Source organism: Peromyscus eremicus, unplaced genomic scaffold (assembly GCF_949786415.1).
Source record: "Peromyscus eremicus unplaced genomic scaffold, PerEre_H2_v1 PerEre#2#chrX_unloc_2, whole genome shotgun sequence".
NCBI lineage: Eukaryota > Metazoa > Chordata > Mammalia > Rodentia > Cricetidae > Peromyscus > Peromyscus eremicus.
Genome location: NW_026734289.1, coordinates 2,157,113 through 2,167,701, shown reverse-complemented (window position 1 = coordinate 2,167,701; position 10,589 = coordinate 2,157,113). Strand labels below are relative to the sequence as shown.

General features: G+C 38.5%; 1 long non-coding RNA gene across 1 annotated transcript; it reads left to right on the top strand.

The window, feature by feature from the left end:
- Positions 1–263: 263 nt before the first annotated feature.
- On the top strand, positions 264–2,432 carry LOC131901084 (uncharacterized). The gene is made up of 2 exons (XR_009376345.1): positions 264–699; positions 2,340–2,432. It is a non-coding gene; the product is annotated as an uncharacterized LOC131901084 (long non-coding RNA).
- The last annotated feature ends 8,157 nt before the right edge of the window (positions 2,433–10,589 follow it).

The following is a 10,589-nucleotide window of genomic DNA, read 5'->3' as shown; positions in this document are numbered from 1 at the left end:
CTGTCCTTCCACCCTGGGACTTGGCGCTTACACTATGGTTGTTGGGCTAGCACAGCAAACTCCTTTACTTGCTAAGCTTTCTGTTGCCTTCTGTATCTTCGTTTTTGTCAGTGTTATGGTTTGTGTGGGTCAGGGGTTTTCAAGAGGGGAAATACAGGTCAGGGATCATTTTTGAATTTAGTAATATTTTAAAAGTCCATCCCAAAGGTAAATAACTTAGCATCCTTGGTGTAGTAGACAAATGGAACTAAAGACTACCAATTTTCAGTCAAGGATCAAGTCTCCTTTAGATTAATTTTTATGCAGTGTTATTCTAAGTAAAGTTTCCCCTGGGAACAAGTTAGAATTCTCTACTGCAGACCTACCAAGCAGTTTACATTTGAACATCATTCTTCAGGGATTCATGTACGTACTCAGTATTAAAGTACTGATATCTAATTGTTATAGAATGATAGTTGCTGAGGTCATTTAATGGAGAGGAGGGGTACCATAATTGTGACTTTCATTGTGGCTGATCATTTCTTAAAGGAGAAAAACTGCTAAACCTGATTTGTAAACCCAAATACCATTATTTAGAATAATAGTTACTGGTGATAGAAGGCACCATAAGTTAGTATAAATTCTTTTCATTTTTGTTTATACAGAAAATATTTATACAAAGATCAAGATAGTTAACCATAAAAAGTTCACATTTTAACTGTAAGTTGATCATTAGATCGTTTCCTAGGATCCATGTAAGGGTGATGGGAAGTTTGGGGAAGAGTTTCTGTGTAAAAACCACAAGGCGGCGCTTAGGGCTGGTGGTGGCACTTGAGGGCCTATGAGGTTAGGGGGCTCTGAGAACTGCAGAGAGCAGGAAGAGAATGAATGTGAGGTCCAAGGGAGCTGATGGTTGGGATACTTGGCCCATTGCAACTGGGCAACTTTCTCCATAAACTGGCCAAGAACGATGGTCCTCCTAAACCTTACCTAAGCTGGTTTATAAGGAAAATACTTCATACTGAGAGGTAAAGAGGAGCCAGGGGTCTAGGGATGACTTTGTCCTGACACTAAAAGGTACAGGTGGGAGAATAATAGACTTCTGCCTCCATCCACAGAGCAGTAATAAACAATGCCTGCCAATGCTGGGAGTTAGGCTGTTAGAACAGAGAGCTCTATAATGCTTCCTAAGGGGACTAACTATTCTGAAGCAAGAATGAGAAGACTCAAATGCAAGGACCTATTAAAATGTAGATCTTGCTGGCAAGCAATCAAGAGAAGATTAGCCACAATAGTGCTGGTAGCAAGTGAAAACAATGGATAGTTCCTCTTTACAAACAAGAGCATCAAGCAGCTGAGAAAACCCCTCTTGATGTTAGAAGAAAACCTCAAAGACCATCCCTGCCTTAGAAAGCATCTGATTGAATTTCACTCTGGGGCTCCTGGTTTCAGAGTCAGCACTCAGACCATGACAGAAAAGACTAGGTAGAATGGTATGGTGGGAGAAGATGTGACAGACGTGTTAAGGTCTTAACGTATCAGAAAGCAGAAAGAGGACCAGAATCTGCATAGGCTCTGTCCTTTAACCCACCCCTAGTGATCCATATCCACCAGCTAGGAGACCCGTCTTCCAAATACTCCACAGCAGTACTATATGGGAACCAAGTTCTTAAACATATGAGCCTGTCGGAAGCAACTTAAATCCAAGTTCCAGCATTCACATTTATTTATATCAGTGTGGATGCATACATGTTTATTCTATACTTTGTATTATCATTCAATATGTCTATATTCATTTTATTGTGTATATTGCTGCAATTTGATAGAGACATTTTTTCTTCCTTTGGCATACCTCCATCCTTGTAGGTATGTGTGTTGGGGGGTCAATACTTTGGAGAAAGGTATGTCAATGTTTGGCATGGTAAGTGGTTGTCACACCATTTCTAAAGTGGCATTCTTATTTTGAATTTCTATTAGAAATGGTTGTGTGTCCCTGTTGCTATGTGTCTTAACAAGCAACTGATACAATTTTTAAAAAATATGACCATTTCTTTTCATTTTTGTGTCCTAGTACTGGAATTCAAGACCAGACGCTTGTATATGCCAGATATACTGTCTGATTTTTGGTTTTGTTTGTCAAGTTGGGAAGAAGGAACATTTGTTTAAGAACTGCCTTTATTAGCTAGCCTTTGGGCATGTGTGTGGGACATCTTCTTGACTGCTGATTGATAGAGGAAAGGTCTAGCCCACTGTGAGTGGTCCCTTGCCTAGGTAGGTGGCCATAGGTTATATAAGAAAGGTAGCATAGTAAGGCAGAGCAGAAGCCAGCAAGCAACATCCATTCATGATTTCTGCTTCAGATTCGGCCTCCAGATTTCTGTGCTCAAGTTCCTGCCTTGACTTCCTTCCACAGTGGACTGTCACCTGTAAGCCAAATAAACCCTTTCCCAGAATTGTTTTGGTCTGTGCTTTGTCACAGCAGTAGAGAAAGAAGCTACCACACCAGGGAACCATTTTGCCTCTGTTCTCCAGGCTCTGGATTGGCATTTTGTTTTCTTGTTATACGTTTTATTATTTAAAACAATATTTAAATTTATACTTTGATCATGATTTTCCCATCCCACAAGTCCTTCCAAATCCTCTACCCTTCCCTACTTATCCAACTTTAAGTTCTTTCTCAAAACAAACAAACAAACAAACAAATAAATAAACAAAAACCAATTCTTAGAAAGTATGTAGTTATACTTGGTTTCAATTTTATGGCTTTATTTTGAGAAGACATTAATTTTAGTTTGCCACTTTTTCTAACGTTTATGCTGTATTTTATCATCATTATTTTCACAAGTATCTTATTTTTAAACTTTTGTTTCAGTAGAGCTAAAGCTTACCAGAAATTTGCTCTTATTTATAAATCCCTTTAATTTGTTAAATGAATCCTCTTCACGTACTTTAAGAAGGAATTGCGTTTTAATGAGAGACAGAAAGTGAGTGGATCAGGATGGGAGGGAGGTTGGGAGAAAAATAGGAGAAGTAGGGGAGGGGAAATCTTAATCAGGATATAATATATGAGAAAAATATTTTCAATAAAATAAAGGAATGAAAAAAGAAAAAAAGACAATACCCACAGATGGGCTGAAACACTAAAGAGGCGATGTTCCTCTAATGAATCCTAATCACTTTAACGTCTGTCTCCAGTACTGTATGGATTCTTAAAAATGGATTGTAGTTGTAAGTTGGCCTTTCCCAGTGGATCCTTCAACATTTAACTACTTCAGAAAAGAAAACAGAGGTACTTGTCTGAAACTGAACGTCCCTTAGGAAGCTTGAGTTCAAAGTGATTGCTACTGTGATGGCGCTGACATGTGGAACTGCAGATAGGGAAACTTCCCTCGCTCCTCCCTTCCTGCTCTTGCCCCCTCACCTGGCCTTTCTGTCCTCATGATGTATCCCAGAATGTTACAGAGCAGCAAGGCAACCCTACAGCAGCACCGGATTGGGAGGTCAAGTCTCCTATCCTCCAAGTCTATGTGTCAAATAATGTTCTGCTCAAGTAGTTTTCTGTGTGTCTGTTTGCTCTTTTGGGGATGCTTTCCCCTTTGTTTGTTGGTCTTATTCTGATGTGTTAGTTGTTTTTTTATATTTCATTTTATTATTATCCCCTAGATGTCTGTTTGTTTTCTAATGAGAGACAAAAAGGGGGTGGATCGGATGAGAAGGAGGTGGAAAGAAACTGGGAGGATTATGTAGACGAATTTCTAAGTGGTCTTATTAAATAAAGAACATGGAGCCAAATATAAGGGTGAAAGCCTTAGAGATCAGGGAAATAGTGAGAGCCACCAACCACCTTACCTCACCAGCTCTGTAGCTTCCAAAATGCCATGACTTCCTGTCAACCCAGGCTTTTATTGCCCTGCTCTTCTGCCCTCTCATTGACTATTAGCCCAGCTAGCTCACTTGCTTGTTACTACCTATCTGTACAGACCTCCAGGATCTCTGTGGTTGGTACTGAGATTAAAGGTGTGTGTCACCATGCTTGGCTCTGTTCCCTAGCGTGACCTTGAACAAATAGAGACCCTGCCTGCCAAGTGATCAGCTTAAGGGAGTGTGCTACCTCTGCCTGACTTTTGTGTCTACTTAAAACTTCATGCTATTTCCTGTGATCTCCAGGCAAACTTTATTAACATGCAAATAAAATATCACCACATTTCAGCACAAATAAAATATCACTACAGGATTAGAGGGAAGAGAAACCTTAATCAGGATATATTATGTGAGAAAAAGATCCATTGTCAATAAATGGGAAATATATACATATATTTATGGGGAAAAAGAAGGATATTCTTTGGATTCATCTATATCTAAAATATTTGGCTTTCTATGTAAGCAACACTTGCAACATATTGTCTTTTAAAGATTGCCTTGTTCATTGATGATTAGTGCTTCTAGATGAAGATTTGAAGTCAATATGATCTCCTTCTACATGTATGATTTTGGTCGGTTTCAATATATATCTTTTTGTGCCTTGTAAATCAATAAATTTATTGTTCAATATCATTTTTCATAGCATGCCATGTGTTTTTTGATCAAGTGTTTTAAAACATCAAATGAATCATATATCCTTTGATCCAATTTGATATTCGGTTCAAATAATCAAACATGTTGAAACTAAGGAAACTGTCTAACACAGATTTGAATAATTTTTGTTCCATTTTGTCCTTGTCCCTTTTTCTGGAAAATCAATATGTATTGGATCTCCAATGTCTATCTTACAAAATTAAGTTCCTACCTCTTTTATATTTTTCTTTAATTTTTATATTGCTTTTCTCCAACCAATCTTCCCCTTTCTCCTTCTCTCCTTCTATAATCCAATCTACCTCTCATGATCTTAGTTATGTCTTTTCTCCTTTATTCTATCTTCATTAATATCTGTTTCTGTTTTTCTCCTTTTCATTTTTTCCTGAGCTCTCTGAAATCATTACAAAATTTTCTATTGTTTTAACATTTCTTGAGCAATTTAATTTTGTTCTGAGAGTGTGTGTGTGTGTGTGTGTGTGTGTGTGTGTGTGTGTGTGTGTGTGTGAGTATGTGCGCGTGCGTGCACAATTTATGGAAATGGATTTTCCCCATTAACTTTTAAAAATTATTAGCACTGTGTTCACTCATTATTTGACTTTATTGCAGTGCAATTTGTTTCTTTGAGTAGGTCCTATCCATCATGCTATTTATTTCCCCCTTTCTTGCCTTTGTTTCCACTTGTAGCATATGTGCATATGCATTGGTTCCTTTTAAATTCTTTAGAGTAGCTCTTCCTAGACCAGTTATCTGTGTGAATATACAGGGAACAGAGGCCAGGATAGAACTCTAAGCCAGCAGAATTCTCTGGACTCAGAATGGAAACCTATAGAGTACCAGCCTTTTGTGTCAGGGTGTGTGCTTAACTGCCTTCTAGTACACAGCATCTTTCTCCTCTTTCTTGTCTATTTCTTGTCTCTCTATATTGAAGAGACTGGAAGGTTGGAAGAGCTGCTGCAAACCGCAAAAATACATGAAGTAGGATTTCAGCTGATTATGACAAGCTAATACCTGGAAGAAGCCAAGGGCCTTCCAGAGGTCAAGCTGAGGCTCAAGAGTCTTGGTGATATTGGCTTTTGATTATTTGCTGTTTCCTACTATGAATATCTCATGTGCTATTGTAGCTTTTCCATCATTCTTTTAGCACAATTTCCCCTCTACTAAAGGGATATTTAGAGAACCTTCTGGGCAGTAACAGCCAGGATTCCTAATTTCAGGCCTTTCTGTACTTATTGTCATAAGCAGCATCTGGCCAGGACCATCCCCAGATGGATGAAAGTCTTATCAGACATACCTCTGTACTCTTTAAGAACAGAATTAAGCATCTAGACTATCTGTTTGAGAAGGCGTCACAGATGTGCTAATTAAGTTTAACCTTCTCCTTTCCAAAATCTTACCTCTAGTTTTAGATCCACCCTTAACAATTAACTCAGAACTAAAGGGTTCCAACTTACAGGTACATCTAACTGTGATGAAAGTTGCCTAGTCAAGTTGCCTATCGACCGAGCATACTTGCCAGAAACTGTGGGAGCAGAGATATCTTGAAGAGATAAAAGTCAAAGGGATAAAAGGGCAGTTTTATTTTCAGAGAAGGACTAGATTTAAAAGAGAAAAGAGAATGGAAGAACTAGATGGGTAAGAACTGGAGAGGGATGGATTGAGATGGGAAAGAACTGGATTGAAGGGCTAGAAGAGAGTAATAGAGGAAGAGATGGAAGATGAGGAAGAGCCAGATGGGGAAGAACAAGATGAGGAGGAACAAGATGAGAAAGAAGGAGATGGGAGAGGAGCTGAAATGGGGAAGAACTAGATGGATGAGGGCCTAGATGGGGCGGAACTAAGATGAGAGAATTAAGAGAGAGCTTAGAGGACAGCAGGTAAATGTAGAGAGAAATCAGGCAAGAAAGGAGCTAGGCATGAGAGCAGAACTGAAGCTGTGTAGACAGAATTTTATCCCAGAGGAATAAGGTAGACAGACAAAAGAGCTCGGTGTACTTAGATTCTTTGCCCCAAAATAATTCTCGCCATTTGTAGCTTCTCTTATGGGCCCCTGGGAAGACGATTATTAAGGCTGGTCCTTAGTAATATTCAAGAAAAAGCATTTCCAATGTAGTTGACATTTTGTTAATAAGACAGGAGACATACAAAGTAAACAGAAAGCAGAAGTATTTAATTTTCTTAGTATTGACTTAAATGTTTAGCTTTTAGAGAGGCAACATTCAAATTCTCACCTAACTATTCTACTTCAGTGAATCAGCCATTTGAAACAACTCTCTCCCTCTCTCACTCACTCTCTTCAGGAATACTGTCATCTGCTTTAAGCTTTCCTTCTCTTTAGAAATTCTCTCCTCACTATTTCATAATCTCAGCTACTCTCTGATATTTATTAAACTTAGGAAGTCTTCACTGGATGTGTTGCATACTCTAGACTTGTTATGGACAAGGTGTAGATAGCAATCTATTTGTCCTTTTGTCTATGCTTGTTCTCTGGAGCCAGAGATATCTATATATCTTCTCTTGTTGCAGGATATTGGATCACACTGTGACACTCTTAGACTATGTTAATAGTGTTAATGTTGAATGAGGGGGTGGAACCAGTGGCTAACTGACTGGAATTAGCCATAGAGAAGCCAGGAGTACAGATAGGGAAGTTGGACAGGAAGGAGGAGGGAGGGACTTGGAGTTAAAGAGCTCTCTTTGACCTGGGACATGTGGATAGAAGGTGTGCTGGGTGGGTCTCTGGTAAGAAAGGGAAGGTCAGCTGTTCACTCCTCCTGTGCTTCTTTGATCCCTAAGGTTTTACCCAATATCTGATCCTCGAGTTTTCATTGGTAATGGACCCATTTAGCAAAACACAACATTTTCATATCATTTCAAGTGTTTTTGTGATTAGGGTAATACTTTTTTATAATCATGTATTCATTCAACAAAATATCATAAGTACTCACTATGTGTTCTACTATCTTTAAAATGTTGAGGTTATTTAAATCATCTTAATTTTCCAGAAAGTATATACTTTTTCCTATTTGCCTGGTATTTATTCTTATGTTTAAACGTTTTGTTTTCAATAAGCTATATTTAACTACGTTTTATGTTTTATATCTAATAATTCTAATGTATAATGATCCACTAGCCTAAATTTTCTATTGTCTTTTTCAGTCTTGTTTTCTAAATTAGGTAAGAATTTTTGTATATATAACATGATCATTTCTCAGAAAAAATTGAATGGAATGTTTGAGAGCTGAGAGAAAGGACATTCCTCTAAAAGATTTGAGTTTTCTTCTGTGAGTCTGGAATTTATATGAATTAAATTCTTGATTTGAGGTTTTGTGGCACAATTAAGTTAGTGTGAATTAGACTTACTCATATGTACCTGTTTGTGGTTATGAATTCTGAGGCTTTATTTTTGTACTCACTAACAAGGTTGATACTAGCAAATTTACCTGTAGTTCTCCAAGCTTCTCTCTTGGGGTTGGATTGTCCATGAGGGTTTAATTCTTAGTTTGCCTTATGCTGGAGAAAATTTTCCTGTCCTAGTCTTATGGGGGATCTTCTGTTGGGCTTTGAAGCCCTTGAATTTCCTCATGATTCTGAGAGTTAACTCAATCTCACCCAATTCTCTTGGAAGCAAGCCAGTTGAAGTTCTCAGAGATTTTACCATCATTCATTGCTTAGCCTAAATATTCTTTTGTTTTGTCAGTAAGCAGGTATCTGTGGAGACTTAAGGTTATTTTTTAGTATTTTTATGTTTTGCATTTGAAGGTTTATCCAGGTCATCTAATTCTCTATCAAAACCATTGTTCTTTTTTAATCCATCAGGACACTGTTGGTTTTAGACTGCATCACCATAAGATTCACCTTGTTTGAAGTCTCACTCTGAAATATCCACCCTTAATATTTTCATCAAGAAAGATCTCATTAAAGGGAGATTGATTTAACTCATCCTGTTCTCTGACAAGAGTAATTCAATAGACACAAGTACATTAATAAGTTTTGATTTATTGGCTAAATATCAAATTACCTGACATTGTTATTCAGCAAACAGGAGTATCATAAACTCATATTAGCAAAGTTTTTTATAGACTCAAAAGTAGACAAATATCAGATTTTAGAAGCTTTCTGGTTGTAGCGACGCCGGCGTTACTACCCACTCACCATGTCCAAGCGAGAGGCTGAGGATTAAAAAGAGAGACAAGACAGCAGGCCATTCCTCTCAGTAGAATGCCCCCTATTGAAGGAGGGAGGAAGCCTTAAATACAGACTTATAGCACAGTGGAAGAACCTGGGAGGGCAAAAGTAGGCTACAGGTGTTTTACATTCTAGCATTCCACCAATATGCAGGATACACAAACAAGGAACCTTCGGTAAGCTGTTTAGGAGGAATGAAACCGGCAGGGAATTAGCATAGGGAGGACATCTGATCAAGGTCAGCAAGCAAGGCAACAGCTCCCCAAGGACCGAGGGTCAGGGCCCAACATCTGGTTACTGTGTTCCAAATTAATTCCTGTCTTTTCTAGGTAAAACAAAACAAAACAAAACAAAAAACCCCTATAAAAAACCCAAACACAAAACAAAACAAAAAGTAAGGTCAATGTTGGAAAAAACAGTCTGAATTCTAATCAATGAAAGTATCTGAACTCAACTCTGAACTCTGGATTCCTATTCCGTTGTTTATACTACTTTGAATCTGAGGCAGTCTGTAGGTATTGGTTTTTCGCCATGTGGGTCCCAGGGATTGAACTGAGGTCATGAGGCTTGGCAGCAAGTGCCGTTACCTGCTTAATAATCTTGCCGGACCAGAAGGTGATTATTTTCTTCATAGAGATTTAAAATCCCATAAAGAACCTTGGGTTGTGTTGATTCTGGTCAAGAGAATCCTGTGTAACAGTGATGATGCTGTTGCTAGGTTGTTCTATGCATTTCACAGAATGTGTATAAATATATCTATAATTGTTTCTCATAACACACCTAGCAAATGTATAAGATTACTCATGTTAATCACAAAGTCATCAAAACCGTAAGGCTGTGTCCAGGATCCTATGTCTCCAACTATTAGCTTCACACAATGCTATGGCAGCTCCATAAGTGAGCAGTGACAATGTTTTATGCAAAGGAGAGCTGCCTTTTTGCATCTCCTGGCACAGGATGGATGATACCATTACCTCATTGCAGTTGTCAGCATGTCATATGCACATTTATTTGTGTGTGTGTGTGTGTGTGTGTGTGTGTGTGTGTGTGTGTGTTCGTTCATATTCATGTTTATGTGTGTGGCAGAGTGTTGAACATGTACCTGCATGTGTGTTCAGGCCAGAGATATATGTTGGGTGTCTTTCTCAAATTGTTAGTTTTCTTTTTTTTCTTTCCTATATTTATTTATTTATGTGTTTATGTATTTATTTATTTATTCGTTTTTTTGGTTTTTTGAGACAGGGTTTCTCTGTGTAGCTTTGGACCCTGTCCTGGAACTCACTCTGTAGACAACTCACTCACAGTGATGCCCCTGCCTCTGCCTCCCAAGTACTGGGAGTAAAGGCGTGCACCACTACCGCCCAGCTAGTTGGGAGATGGTTTTCTTACTGTTGGGTTTACTGCTTATAATTTTACACAGGATGACTTTTTTCAATTACTGTGTTTCTAAATATTTTCTCTCAGGCTCCTCCCCACCTTAGACAGTCCTATGTGCAAGTGCCTTCACAGATATACTGAGAGGTGTGTTTCTCGAATCTCTCAGGTGATTCTAAATCATCCTGAATTTTACTGACAGTATTAGGAAAGAGTCTGGGTTAATAGATATACATGGGTTCTGTGCAACTCTGTTCCTCTAGATTGTACTGTTCCAGGGAAGAGGAATCTGATATCAAATAGTTTAACTTAAAATTTAAAAATTCGCTGGGCGGTGGTGGCGCACGCCTTTAATCCCAGCACTCGGGAGGCAGAGCCAAATGGATCTCTGTGAGTTCGAGGCCAGCCTGGGCTACCAAGTGAGTCCCAGGAAAGGCGTAAAGCTACACAGAGAAACCCTGTCTTGAAAAACCAAA